General features: G+C 37.7%; 1 non-coding gene and 1 pseudogene across 1 annotated transcript; one reads left to right on the top strand and one right to left on the bottom strand.

Moving 5' to 3' along the window:
* Positions 1-10579, top strand: part of LOC124105418 (YTH domain-containing family protein 3-like) — a 28172-nt pseudogene extending 17593 nt beyond the window's left edge.
* Positions 10580-14097: 3518 nt separating this feature from the next.
* LOC124105492 (U6 spliceosomal RNA) lies at positions 14098-14199 on the bottom strand. Its single transcript, XR_006855747.1, has one exon. It is a non-coding gene; the product is annotated as a U6 spliceosomal RNA (small nuclear RNA).
* Positions 14200-15634: the final 1435 nt, after the last annotated feature.

The raw sequence follows: 15634 nt of genomic DNA on the forward strand, positions 1-15634 counted from the left end.
ATACTCTGTTCTAGAGTTTAGAGGGCATAATCATCTGCCTTTACCCAAATGAACCATAAACCTGTTTCTGGGCCTTTGCACATGCTGGTTCTCCTGCCCAAAATGCTGTTCCCCATTTTTTCCCTTAGACCTAGCCCCCTTGCCTCTCAGTGGCTCCAGGGCAGCCCTTGGTCCAGGAATGGACCACTCAGTGGTCCATCTCAACAAAACCTGCACCATTCGTTCCAAGGGTGCCTCATCACTGCAATGTCAGGTGCTCACCTTTACTCCTTCAACTCCCATGACAAGGGAATTGATAAGGCTTGATTGCAATGTGTGGAGTGATAGAGACAGGAAAGAAAGGGCCAGAGCATGGGGAGCCTTAACACGTGGGGGTTATGTTATGGGGAAACTGCCAGAGATTTAGAAGCCAAGAAATGTCATCCTGGGGTGTTTGAGGGAGATGATCATGGAGGAAGAGAAGACAGAATGGATGTGCCCAGAAAGGTGGGAATTCTCCACCTCCAGAGAAAAGCAGGGGATAGGAGACCAGTGGCCACCTGCTAGAAGATCAGATTGTTATGATGGGAGAGAATGGTTGACCTCTGCTGTCCCTTTAGCAATGATCCACTGAGAATGTCCACTCTAGTCAAAGCCAAGCCCTGCAGGTAATAAGGGATTGGGAGAGTAATACTGTCAAATTGGGAAAAGGAAGAGAAGCTGGGGGATTCCTGTGTGCTCAGACATGGCTGCCCAGGGAGAAGTCCTACGGCCAGCCCTGTGCCAACACAGAGCATTGTGTCATTGGCAAAGGGAAATGCAACAAGGGGCTCTTCACTTCTGGGTGAAGGTCCTAAAGAGAGCTGGGCATGCCTCCACCCCAGGCAGTTGAACAGGGTGGGAGAGATGGTCATTTTTACCTAACCCTCCTAGAGTCCCCACACCCACCAAGACCTTCAGTCCACTCCTGCGGTGACTCCCAGGACTCGAGGACCTTCACCATCAACTCCTTTCTCTCCCAAAATCTCCCCCATACATTCTCCTGGCTCTCTCAGAGGAAGCAAAATCTGACTCACCCCGGGACTCATGAAGGTGATTTCAGCCGCTTGTACAAATCTCAACCCACATCACCTCAAACAATGAGATCCAGTGGCTTGTGTAACCTAAAGTCCAGGGCAGGGAGGACTTCTGCAGGATTTGACCAACAGGTTCCCACTAGGTTTTCCAGCATTTCTCTTGACATGCATAGCAGACCTTACCACCCACATGTTAAATAAGAGGAGGAGGAGGAGAAGGAGGTAGGAAGAGAAGGAGGGAGGAGGAAGGAAAAAGGAAGAAGGAGGAAGATGAAAAATGGAGAAGGAGAAGGAGAGGAAGAAGAAGAGGAGGGAGGAAGACCACTCCTCATTTCCCAGCATTGCACAAATCTGTCCAATAGTGTCAGCGAGCACTGGATCCACATGTCCTTTTGTCCTAGATGCACCTATCCTTTCCCCCTCCTTAGTTTGTCAGATTCTCTAAAGAATCCATGACCCAGAAGAAGTTAGGAATCACTGCCCAGCAGAAAAGAAAATTAGTTCATAATAATTATCCTTAATTCCAAATGTTTAATAAATGTTCAAATTCTATTTACAATTTCAAGAATCTGAATGCAGCATAAGGTTCATTCCGACTCCTGTGCCCCATAGGGAACGGAGGCATCCCTAGAGCACACAGGAGGCAAAAGAGAGGGCACTGTAACCCGGGAACAGAAAAATTAGAGCTGAACACACAATCAAGCAAATGTATTTCTCTTTGGCCCATCTAGCTTCAGATGTGACCAGAGTCAGAAAGGGAAAGATAAAAGATAGATGCCAGAGGTCATCTATTATTTCTGTACATAACTATTTTTAACCATTTCTTCTTAGGACACTTGTATGGGCAGAATAATTCTCAACTCAGGGCTTTTGTTATGTTCATGAAATCCTGAATTAAAAGAACTCCACTCAAAGTGCATATGATCAGCTCAGTGAGATGCCACTGTGCACCTAGAGCATCTTAAAGAAACCAACTGTACCCAATATTTTGTGAAGACTTGGAGTATCTGGAACCCTTTTACATGGCTGGTGAGAATGTAAAATGAAACAATCACCTTGGGAAATAGCTTGATTGTTTCTTAAAATGTTAAAACATGTATCACAGGATCTAGCCACTCCACTGAGAGGTATTTACCCAAGAGAAATGAGAGGATATGTCCATACAGTAATTTGTACACAGATGTTCATCACAGATTTAATTATAATGTCAAAAACTGAAAATAATTCAAAATATCTATCAACAGATGAAAGGATACACAAATTGTAGCATATCCATATAATGAAATTCTATTCTGAAATGAAAAGGAATGAACTATTGATACACACATCCTAAGTAAATCTCAAAATAATAATGTTGAGGAAAATAAGAAAAGGTAAAAAGAGTACATACTGCATGCATTCATTTACATAAAATTTTAGAAAATGCAAGCTTCCCTATAGAGACACAAAGTAGATTCATTATTGCCTAGGAATAGGGGTAGGTGAGAGAAAAATTGCTGAAGGCACAAGGAAACTCTTCAATATAATGGACATATTAATTATTTTTATAGTGTGATGGTATATACATAGGTCAAAACTTATCAAATTGTACCCTTTAAATGTGAAGTTTATCGTATATCAATATATCTTAATAAATTTGTTTAGAAAAAAAGAACAACAAATGCCCACTATACTCACCCCCTTCTCATACCCTGTCTTGCCTTCATTTCCATAATCTACCTATATGACAATAATAGATAAAAGTGTCAGGACCCAACTAAACAGAATCCAGTCACAGGGTTAATACACCCCTTAGTTCCACTCATGGTGCCAAACTATTAACCCTATTGCTTTTGACCATATGCCAACATGGCATATCCCTGAGAGACTAATCCCTGAGTCTCTCACAGAAAACTTGGATTTTTCTGCTAGTGTAGGCAGTTGTGGTTTCCAGAGCTTGGTGGCTCTCCAGAGTAAGGAAAGAAGAATTTTTTTCTGGGGAGGATGGCCAAGCTCCAAGCAGCAGCATACATCTGTTCCAAGTTCAGAAGTAGTTTCTATACATTTTATTACTTTCTCTAGGGGGAAAAAATGTGATACCAGTAGGCACCATGGTGTGCACTTGTAATCCCAGCAGATGGGGAGGCTAAGGCAGGAGGATAAGGCCAGTATCAGCAACTTAGCAAGGCCCTAAGCAACTTAGTGAGATCCTGTCTGTAAATAAAATATAAAAAAAGGGCTGGCGATGTGGCTCAGTGGTTAAGTGCCCTGGGTTCAATCCCCAGCACCAAAAAAATAAATAAATAAAAGTAAAAGGTAAAAAAATAAATAAATAAAAATAAAAATAAAAGATTCCTTGCCTTAACAAAAAAAAAAAAGTGACACGGCACATTTCTTGTGTCATTCAATGAAAAAATGTTGCTTATTTGTGAAAAGAAAACTAAAAAGCAAACAAAGATGGCTTCTAAACAAAGATGGGTTTATAACAGGGAATTTCACCTATTACAAGTATTTCTAATACAACTCTTGCTATACACATTAAAATACGAATAATAATTGTGTCTGTTAATCCATCTGCTTCTTATGAAAAGAGGGAAGCTCCTTACATGTGGGTGTCAGGAAGCCTCAGTCAATGGGGGAATTTTTCAAGGGCTGACGGAGACTCCCTCCTGGCTGGTGTCTCCCAACTCTCCCCTTCACTACTACTTTCACTACTAGACTAAAAGGACACTCATTGCCTGCCTCAGCTCTCTCAACTCACCCCTAATTAATGCCCATCTGGCTTCAGCTTCACCCCTCCAGCAAGGGAGTTCTCAAAAGCCACAGCTGCCTCAGGCATTGCCCTCTGATCTTCTCTCAGGCCTGATCTTTCACCTCTCTGTAGTCTTTACCCTTCCTCTCCTCTTCCCTTTTCTGAGCCTCTGGCCACCTCCAATTACTCCTCCCCATTGATTCCTCATTTTATAGTTTCCTAAATTCTTTCCTCTATGTACAGACTCTGAATATCTTTATGCCCCCCATGCTTCAAGTTTTCATTTATTATTCAAATGACTCCAAAATCTATATATCTAGCCCTAAGCTCTCTGCAAGCTTGAGATTCACAGATGGTGGACTATAAATAAGATAAATCCCCAACAAAGGAAAGAAAAAAGATTTTTTTAAATCTGCAACTCAAAATCATGAAGGGTTTCCTTGGTGGGACAGAAACCATGGAGAATTTTCTAAGGTTAAAATGCTGAAGCAATGAAGATAGGGCTGGACTTAAGGAAAAAAGCAAAGTCCAAACTGTGGATGGGACGGCCCTAAACCCAGAGTAGGGAGGATCTGAGAGCTAGAGGGACCCAGGCAGCCCAAAGGCAGAACTACCAAGAAGAGCTACCAGGCTGGGCACACTAGCAGCCAGGAAGGCTGAGGCAGGAGGATCACAAGTTCAAAGCCAACCTTAGCAACTTAGCAAAGCCCTAGGCAACTGAGAGAGACCTTGTCTCAAAATAAAAAATAAAAAGGCTGAGGATGTGACTCTGTGGTTAAGCATCCCTGGGTTCCACCTCTAGTGCCAAAAACAAATAAATAACAACAAAATGCCATGTGTTTTATCTCTATAAACCAATCCCTGCCCACGTAAACACAAAACCCATATACATAGATAAGCCAGTCAGAGGCACTAGGTGTGGCCCTGCAGGTTGCACAGTGGGTGTGGGCTTGGGTCAGAGAGACAAGGCAGTGCTCCATGCATACCAGAAACTGGAGCTCCCATGTCCACAAGATTAGCTTCTGCCATGCCCTGTCCCAAGCTGCCCTCCCTGACCTGTCCCTGCTCCTTCCCATCCCACTCTATTTCCAAGCAAGCAGCACAAGCAGAAACTAAAAAGTCTAATGTAGCCTCTCAGTTACAACCATGAGCACAGTCAACATTCAGCAAGCATTTGAGTAAAGCCAATGTCACGAAAGAAATAGAACAACAATAAAAGTACTTACAGAGGAAAAGTGTAGTCATAGCAAGACTTATGTAAAATCTAAACCCTCAAAGGAATAAGGGAAGGTCTATAATATCCAAGAAACAATAATCGTCAGGCTGTAATAGAAAAAGAATCAATGAGAGATCTCAAACATAAAACACACACACACACACACACACACACACTATTAGCCAGCTGTGATGGTGCACACCTGTAATCCCACCAGCTCAGGAGGCTGAGACAGGAGGATTGCGAGTTCAAAGCCAGCCTCCCAAAGCCAGCTAAGCAATTCAGTGAGACCCTGTCTCTAAGTAAAATACAAAATAGGGCTGAAGATGTGACTCTGTGGTCGAGTGCCTGGTACCTCCCACCAAAAAAACATAACAAAACCACAGTTACAGAAAAAAAAAAAAAAGCAGACAAGCTGATAACAAAATAATTACATTTTATAAGAGTTACTGAGCTCAGAAAGGAGTGAAAATATATGTTCAAAAGTACCCAAAGGAAAAAAAAATAACTGCCAACCAAGAAGTCTATACCAGGCAAAATTGCCCTTGAAAAATGAGAGATACTTTCTCAAACAAACAGAAACAGAAAGAGTCCATTACCACAAGACCTGCCTTAGAAGAAACCCTCAGGGAGTTCTTTAAAAATGAAAGAATGCTGAACAGCAACACAATAGCATAAGAAAGTATGAAACTCCTTAGTAAAGAGAAATACATAGACACATAATATTGCTACTATAATGATTTTGGACAAATCACTTTTAATTCTAGCATAAAAAATCAAAACACAAAAGCATTAAAAATAACTAGAACAAAAAAAATATGTGAAAAGCTATCCAGTATGAATAGATGCAAATTGTGACAATAATAATATAAAGTGCAGTGGAGGAAGCTAATGAACTTTTCTGTGCAGTTGAAGTTTTTATCAACTTAAAATGGACTATTATAACTATTAGATATTTTATGTGAGCCGGAAAGAAACTACAAGAAAAAAAAAACCTAGAAATTTCACAAAAGAAAGTGAATAGTATCAAAGCATATCAATGTAAAAAATCAGCAAAACACAAAGAAAGACTATAAAAGAGGAAAAGTTAGAAAAACTAGAACCAAAAAACAGAAAAATGGCAATAGCAAAATCCATTCCTATTAATAATTTAAATGTAAGTATATTAAACTTAAATATATGATATATATAATACACCAATAACTTTAAATATAAATAAATTAAACTTCTCAATCCAAAGATAGACTGGCTGAAATGGATTAAAAAATAACTATATTCCATATACCGGGAACTTGACTTGAATTTAAGGATACACATGGTCTGAAAGTAAACAGATAAAAAAAATATATTCCAGGCAAAACCAAAAGGCAGCAGGTGATTATACTTGTTTTAGACAAAACTGTCACAAAATATTTTAGATTTTTTATTATAATAAAAGGATCATTACACCAGGAACATATAACAATTATAAATACAGATGTACCCAACATGAAAACACCTAAATACATAAAGCAAACACTGATCAAATTAGTGAGAAAAATAGACAACAATATGATGACATTAGAAAACTTCAATACCCCACATCCAAAAATGGATAGAACATTTAGCTATAGATCAATAATGAAGAGACTTAAATAAAAACCACAGGCCAAATGGATCAAACAGCATATAGAACATTCTACACAAAAACAGCAGAGTGAACATTTTTCTAAGATCTTTCTCCAAAATAGGTCATATGTTAGGTCTTAACAAATTTAGGAAGACTGAAATTGTACCAAGTCTCATTTCTGACCACAGTAGAATGGAACTAGAAATCAATAGAAGAAGGAAAACTGGAAAATTCACAAATATGTGGAAATTAAACAACACACTCTTGAACCACTATTGGCTCCAAGAAGAAATCAAAAAAGAAACTAGAAAATAGCTTTAGACAAAAATAAAAATACAACATACAAAACTTATGGAAAGCAACACAAGCATTCCTAAGAGGGAAGTTTATACTGAGAATTGCCTACATCTTAAAAATCTCAAATACTTCACCTGACTTTGAACCTCACACAATTCGATAAAGAACAATAAACTAAGCCCAAAGTTAGAAGAAGGAAGTAACAAAGATGAAAGCAGAAATAAACAAAATAGAAAAACAATGGAAAAATCAATAAAACTGAGAGTTGACTTTTTGAAAAGATAAAAAAAATTAGCAAATCTACAGCTAGACAAACTCAGGAAAAAGATAAGACTTAAACAAATAAAATCAGAAATAAAGAAGAAACATTACAACTGACACCACAGATGTAAGAGGGATCTTAACAGACTACTATAAACAATTTACATCAACAAACTGAATAACTTAGAGGAATGGATAGATTTCTAGAAACTTATTTCCTACCAAGACTTAATCATGAATAAATAACACGTCTGAACAACCTGTAACTAGTAGGCAGATTGAGTTAGAAATCAAAAACCTTCCACTAGGTTTGGTGGCACACGCTTATAATCCTAGCTACTTGGGTGGCTGATACAAGAGATCACAAGTTAAAGATGAGACTAGGCAATTTAGCAAGACCCTGTCTCAAAACAAAATTTTTTAAAATGCCTAGAGATGTAACTCAGAGTGTCTCTGTGTTCAATCCTCAGTACCATAAAAAAGAAAAAAGAAAAAAAAATTTAAAGATAAGGGAAAGAAAAAAAAAATTCAACAAAGAAAAACCCAGGATCAGATGGCTTCAATGGTGAATTTATTTTTCTTTTTGAGACAAACTGGCTGGTCATAAACTCCTGGGCTCAAGCAATTCTCCTGCCTCAGCCTCCCAAGTGCTAGGGCTACAGGTGTATATCAATAACCATGCCCAAAAAGTGGACTTTTAAGAACCTGGGTTTTATAAGCAATATTTTTTTTAGTGTTAGGGATTGAACCCAGGATACTTGTACGAGCTAGACCAATGCTATACCACTGAGCTACATCCCCAGCCCTAATTCTAACAAATATTAAAGAATTAATGGCACTCCTTCACAAGCTCTTCCCCCAAAACTGAAGAGGAAACTCTTTCTAACTCATTCTATGATGTTGTATTACCCTGATACTGAAGCCAAAGACACTACAAGAAAAAGAAAATTACATTACAATATCCCTTCTGAACATTCATGCATAAATTCTTAACAAAATTACTAAATGAAAATTAATAGTATACTAAAAATATCACACATCATGACCAAGTGGGATGCAAGGATGGTTCAACATGTGAAAATTAAAATTAATATGATACACCATTATCAGAAAAAGGGCGGGGGAAAAACAACATACCATCTCAATTGATGCAAAAAAAATTGACAAACTTCAATGCTTTTTCATGATAAAAACTCTCAACAGGGATGGGGATGTATGTTATGTTTATAATAGAACACTTTGCCTAGCATGCTTGAGGCCCTAGATTTGATCCTGTCTCCTTCCAAAAAAAAAAAATCACTGGCTGGGGATATAGCTCAATTGGTAGAGTACTTGACTTGCATTCACAGGACCAGGGTTTGATCCCCAGCACACACTCAAAAAGTTACTTAGCAAATTAGAAAGAGATTTCAACTACCTCAACATAATAAAAATCATATATGAAAAATCCATAGTAAACATCATATTCGATGTTGAAAGATTGAAAGGTTTTTTTCCCTAAGATCAGGAATAAGGAAAAGATGCCTACTTTTACCATTTCTATTCAATATAGTACTAAAATTTCTAGCCAAGAAAATGAAATAAAAAGCATCCAAAAAGGAAAGGAAAAAATAAAGTCATACCTGTTTGCAGACAATACCATCTTACAGAGAGACAAATAATAACTATATGATATGGTAGATACCTTTATTAGCTTGATTTAATGATTCCATAATGTATATGTGTGTCAAAATATCATATTGTACTCTATAAATATATAAAATTATTATTTTTCAGTTAAAAATTTTGGAGTAGAAATCCTAACGATTCCATTTAAAAATGGCTAGAACTACATATAAATTCAGTACAGTTTCAGGATTTAAAAAAATCAACATAAAAAAAGAGTAAAACACGTAGAAATAAACTTAGCTAAGGAATAAAAGATTTGTTTACTGAAAACTATAAAACATTGATTAAAGAAATTAAATGATAAAAACAAACAGAAAGACATCCCACGTTCATGGATTGAAAGAGGTCATATTGTTAAAAATGTCCATTCATCTAAGGGTGATTACAGGTTCAATGCAATTCCTAAAAATACCCTAATGGCATTTTTTACACAGTTAGAATAACTTCTGAAGTTCATGTGAAACCACAAAAGACCATGAATAGCCAAATAAATCAAGAAAGAAGAACAAAGCTAGAGGAATCACACCCTGGCTTCAAAATACATTGCAAAGCTACAATGATCAAATTAGTATGGTGCTGGCATAAAGACATATAAACCATTGAAATAAAACAGAGTTCCCATAAATTAATCCAACCATATACACTCAACTAATCTTGGACAAGAGTGCCAAGATTATACAGTGAAAAAGGATAATCTCCTCAACAGATGATTTTGGGAAAACAGAATATCCACATACAAAATAATTAAATTGAGCCCTTATACCATATTCAAAAATCAACTCCAAGTATAATAAAGACTTAAATTCGAGACCTGAGACTGGAACTCTTGGGGGAAAAAAAGGGAAAGGCAATATGGGAATTGGGGATTCTACTGTGCCACCACTTCCTATAAAACACACCATGAATATTGAAGCTTGGCATGAAAAGGGGTCAGTGGTAAAGGCTCCACCAACCCCAAATCCAACAGCCTCAGCCATTAATTCAATTGCTAACATTGGTGCAATGCCAGCTGCCTCAGTCACCACAACCACAGCAACAACAAGGACCTCAGCCACAGGCCCAGCCACACCAAATGCAGCCCCAGCCACAGAAGCTGCACAGTCTCTGGGAAACTCCTTGGAACAGGGGAGCAGGCTCCAGCAAGAACAATGGAATGGGCCATGAAAACTTTGGTTTAGGGGTTATACCTCTCAGCGCTTCACCTTCTAGCACAGAAGCACATCCAGTGCTGGAAAAGCTAAAGGTCTTAAACAACTACAATCCCCAAGACTTTGACTGGACTCTGAAGGATGGACATGTGTTTATCATTGAAAGCTACTCTAGGATGACATACATCATTCCCTCAAGTACTCTATCTGGTGTAGTCCTGAGCATGGTAATAAGCATTTAGATGCAGGTCACCATTCCCTGAATGGGAAAGGCCCACTCCATCTACTCTTTAGTGTGAATGGCCAGGGATATTTTCGTGCAGTGGCTGAAATGAAGTTCCTTATGGACTATAATGCATATACTAGTGTGTGGTCTCAGAATAAAAGGACGGGCAAATTTGAAGTTAACTGGATCTTTGTCAAAGATGTTCCCGATAATCAATTAAGACCCATTCACTTCAAGAACAATGACAACGAACCAGTAACCAATTCAAGGGACACTTAAGAGGTACCCCTAGGGTACCCCTAAGCTTAATTGCTACTTTCAAGCATACCCGCTCAATCTTTGATGGCTTTTTGCACATTATGAATTAAGATGAGGAGGAAGCCAGGAGCGGTGGCACACACTTGTAATCCCAGCGGTTTAGGAGGCTGAGGCAGGAGGATCATGAGTTCAAAGCCAGCCTCAGTCACAGTGAGGCACTAAGCAACTCAGTGAGACCCTGTCTCTAAATAAATACAAAGTAGGGCTAGGGATGTGGCTCATGTGGTCAAGTGCCCCTGAGTTCAATCCCCAGTACCAAAAAAAGAAAAAAAGAAGAGAAGGAACCCTGTGCTTCTCCTTTGCTGGAAAAGCAACAAATCTTCTTTTTCCTTTTTCTAAAAAAAAGGAAAAGTAGGAAGCCATGTGTAGGGAGAGAAACAAGCAAACAATAACTGTGTAGAGATGTCCTATTAAAATTACAACACTAACGATATAGACTGAAAATGCCTAATAAGTCAAAGAAGACTTTATTAAAGCTTTTTTTCCTGCTTAAGGTGACATCTTTAAATACTTTAACACAAAATTGACTCTTCTTATAATGGTTTTCATCAACAAACTTATGCTTTTACCAAACACGCTGGAGAACTGTCGCTTCATCAAAAACTAACTGTCCTGCAGCTTCTACCAGTGTCTCCCGTCTTTTGTAATTATGCATCCTCGCTAAGGCGCAGAAGACTAAATGAATGAAAGCCTTCATTAACTCTTTGAATTTGTTAAATCCTAACAGTTAACCATCAGAAGTAGTTCAAGACGTAAGAGTCGCAGTGCTTCAACTTTTTCTTTGTTGTAGTTTTTAAATTGTCTATTTTTAACCCTCTAAAATCTGGAACAAGACAGGGATGCCCTCTCTCACCACTTCTGTTCAACATAGCTCTCGAAACATTGGCCAGAGCACTTAGACAGACAAAAGAAATTAAAGGCATAAAAATAGGAAAAGAAGAACTTAAATTATCACTATTTGCAGGTGACATGATTCTATACCTAGCAGACCCAAAAGGGTCTACAAAGAAACTATTAGAGCTAATAAATGAATTCAGCAAAGTGGCAGGATATAAAATCAACACGCATAAATCAAAGGCATTCCTGTATATCAGCGACAAATCCTCTGAAATGGAAATGAGGACAACCACTCCATTCACAGTATCCTCAAAAAAAATAAAATACTTGGGAATCAACCTAACAAAAGAGGTGAAAGACTTATACAATGAAAACTACAGAACCCTAAAGAGAGAAATAGAAGAAGATCTTAGAAGATGGAAAAATATACCCTGTTCATGGATAGGCAGAACTAACATCATCAAAATGGTGATATTACCAAAAGTTCTCTATAGGTTTAATGCAATGCCAATCAAAATCCCAACGGCATTTCTTGTAGAACTAGAGAAAGCAATCATGAAATTCATATGGAAAAATAAAAGACCCAGAATAGCAAAAACAATGCTAAGCAGGAAGTGTGAATCAGGTGGTATAGCGATACCAGACTTCAAACTATACTACAGAGCAATAGTAACAAAAACAGCATGGTACTCGTACCAAAACAGGCAGGTGGACCAATGGTACAGAATAGAGGACACAGAAACCAATCCACAAAACTACAACTATCTTATATTTGATAAAGGGGCTAAAAGCATGCAATGGAGAAGGATAGCATCTTCAACAAATGGTGCTGGGAAAACTGGAAATCCATATGCAACAAAATGAAACTGAATCCCTTTCTCTCGCCATGCACAAAAGTTAACTCAAAATGGATCAAGGAGCTTGATATCAAATCAGAGACACGGCGTCTGATAGAAGAAAAAGTTGGCTCCAATCTACATACTGTGGGGTCGGGCTCCAAATTCCTCAATAGGACACCCATAGCACAAGAGTTAATAACAAGAATCAACAAATGGGACTTACTCAAACTAAAAAGTTTTTTCTCAGCAAAAGAAACAATAAGAGAGGTAAATAGGGAGCCTACATCCTGGGAACAAATCTTTACTCCTCACACTTCAAATAGAGCCCTAATATCCAGAGTATACAAAGAACTCAAAAAATTAGACAATAAGAGAACAAACAACCCAATCAACAAATGGGCCAAGGACCTGAACAGACACTTCTCAGAGGAGGACATACAGTCAATCAACAAGTACATGAAAAAATGCTCACCATCTCTAGCAGTCAGAGAAATGCAAATCAAAACCACCCGAAGATACCATCTCACTCCAGTAAGATTGGCAGCCATTATGAAGTCAAACAACAACAAGTACTGGCGAGGATGTGGGGAAAAGGGTACACTTGTACATTGCTGGTGGGACTGCAAATTGGTGCAGCCAATTTGGAAAGCAGTATGGAGATTTCTTGGAAAGCTGGGAATGGAACCACCATTTGACCCAGCTATTCCCCTTCTCGGTCTATTCCCTAAAGACCTAAAAAGAGCATGCTACAGGGACACTGCTACATCGATGTTCATAGCAGCACAATTCACAATAGCAAGACTGTGGAACCAATCTAGATGCCCTTCAATAGACGAATGGATTAAAAAAAATGTGGCATTTATACACAATGGAGTATTACTCTGCATTAAAAAATGACAAAATCATAGAATTTACAGGGAAATGGATGGCATTAGAGCAGATTATGCTAAGTGAAGCTAGCCAATCCCTAAAAAACAAATGCCAAATGTCTTCTTTGATATAAGGAAAGTAACTAAGAACAGAGTAGGGACGAAGAGCATGAGAAGATTAACATTAAACAGGGATAAGAGGTGGGAGGGAAAGGGAGAGAGAAGGGAAATTGCATGGAAATGGAAGGAGACCCTCAGGGTTATACAAAATTACATACAAGAGGAAGTGAGGGGAAAGGGGGAAAAAATACAAGGGGGAGAAATGAATGACAGTAGAGGGGGTAGAGAGAGAAGAGGGGAGGGGAGGGGAGGGGAGGGGGGATAGTAGAGGATAGGAAAGGCAGCAGAATACAACAGACACTAGTATGGCAATATGTAAATCAATGGATGTGTAACTGATGTGATTCTGCAATCTGTATACGGGGTAAAAATGGGAGCTCATAACCCACTTGAATCAAAGTGTGAAATATGATATATCAAGAACTATGTAATGTTTTGAACAACCAACAATAAAAATTTTTAAAAAAAGAAAATAAATATGAACAATTTAAAAAAAGAACTATGTAATGTTTTTGAACAACCAACAATAAAAATAAAAGAAAAAAAATTATCCTAAGGAAAAAAAAATTGTCTATTTTTAGCTATTCAACAGATTAAAAGCAAAATTACCATGTTATAGTAAGTCCTGGAGTTCAAGCCTAAATGTTTACGTGAAAAAATTATTGTAGTAAACTGTTTTTTAGAGTGTTACAGTTATACACAGCATATGGGTTCATTTTGACAAAATCATACATGCATGGAATTTGATTTCAATCACCATGCCCCGCCTTTTTCTCTTCTCTCCTCCCTCTCCCTATTCTCCTTCCTCTACTGATCTTTCTTTCCCTTATTTAGTTATTTTTGATTGGTAATTTCTACATATACATAAAGGTGAAATTCCCTGTGGTATATTTATATATGCATAAAAATAATGAATGCTTCACAAATTTGCATGTCATTCTTACACAGGGGCCTGCTAATCTTCTCTGTATCTTTTCAATTTTGGTATATGTGCTGGTGAAGCACACACTGTAGTAAATTTTTAATATGGCAAAGCAACTTTACACTCTGTTTTAGCCAAATGAAATATAATCTGAAATAATGCTAAGTGAAGTTAGGCAATCCCAAAAAAACAAATGCCGAATATTCTCTTTGATATAAGGAGGCTGATTCTTAGTGGAATAGGGAGCAGAAGCAAGGGAGGAATAGACGAACTCTAGATAGGGCAGAGGGGTTAGAGGGGAAGGGAGGGGGCAGGGGTTATTAATGATGTTGGAATGTGATGGACATCATTATCCAAAGTACAGGTATGAAGACACAAATTGATGTGAATATACTATGTATACAACCAGAGATATGCAAAATTGAGCTCTATATGTGTAATAAGAGTTGTAATACATTCTGCTGTCATATATAAATTTAAAAACTTTTTTTAAAAAAGAAACATAATCTGAAATTATATTAGAAAATTTCCCTTATCTTCAAACTCTTTGGTGTAACCGAGTATTATATGCAGTTGGGTGGATTTCACTAGTTAATGCGCACTCTTTCCCTCCTCCCCCCCAAATGTATGTATACTGAGAAATTTGCCTTTGAGAAATTATTCTATTTGCTACCACTTAATGAATCTCAAAATTTTGAGTAAATCTACCTCAGTCTAATCATTTTCTTAAGACCTTTATAACTAATTTAAAACCCTTAATTCCTATTTCTGGGTGCTTGGGAGCCTGATGGCGATCATAAAGTAAAAATTTATTATTCTAAGTATTCACTAGCTAAGTAAACACAGTTCTTGTTTAGCTAGCACATACTGTTCTTCAAATCTCTTCTGCTTTTGCAGTTTCCTGGCATCCTTAAAATACTTTGAGAATGTGGCCATGATCCATGAATTAAGTCAGTATCTAAGTGAATGTGTTGATATTTTACTGACCAAAGTGGAAATACAGCATATATATGGGTATTCTTATTTGTTTTTATTTATTGTCTTATTTTTATTTTTATGTGCTGTCTGGGCTCAAACCCAATGCCTCACGCATGCTAGACAAGCACTCTACCACTGAGCCACAACCCCAGCCCCAAACTGGGTATTCTTTTTTTTTTTTTAATTTATTTTTTAGTTGTAGGTGGACACAATACTTTTACTTTATTTTTATGTAGTGCTGAGGATTGAACCCAGTGCCTCATGCATGCTAGACAGGCAATCAACCTCTGAGCCACAACCCCAACCCCAAAGCTATCTTTGTAACATCTTTTTTCTTCATTAATTACACTTCAATTAAATTTGCATCTTGAAACAAATTTATTTTGTATAATTGAACGTGTTGAGCATCTATATTAACAGATTTGATGGCCTAATATTATGAAAATAATGTCATTCCCCTTAGATTACTGTTCCAAAGGAAGAAAATTATGTAGAATGATACATTAAAGGTAAACATAGCAATACAGTAGATTTGAATCC

The sequence above is a fragment of the Marmota monax genome, unplaced genomic scaffold (assembly GCF_021218885.2).
Source record: "Marmota monax isolate L192 unplaced genomic scaffold, Marmota_monax_Labrador192_F-V1.1 WCK01_AAM20220418_F8-fsc00100, whole genome shotgun sequence".
NCBI classification, from domain to species: domain Eukaryota; kingdom Metazoa; phylum Chordata; class Mammalia; order Rodentia; family Sciuridae; genus Marmota; species Marmota monax.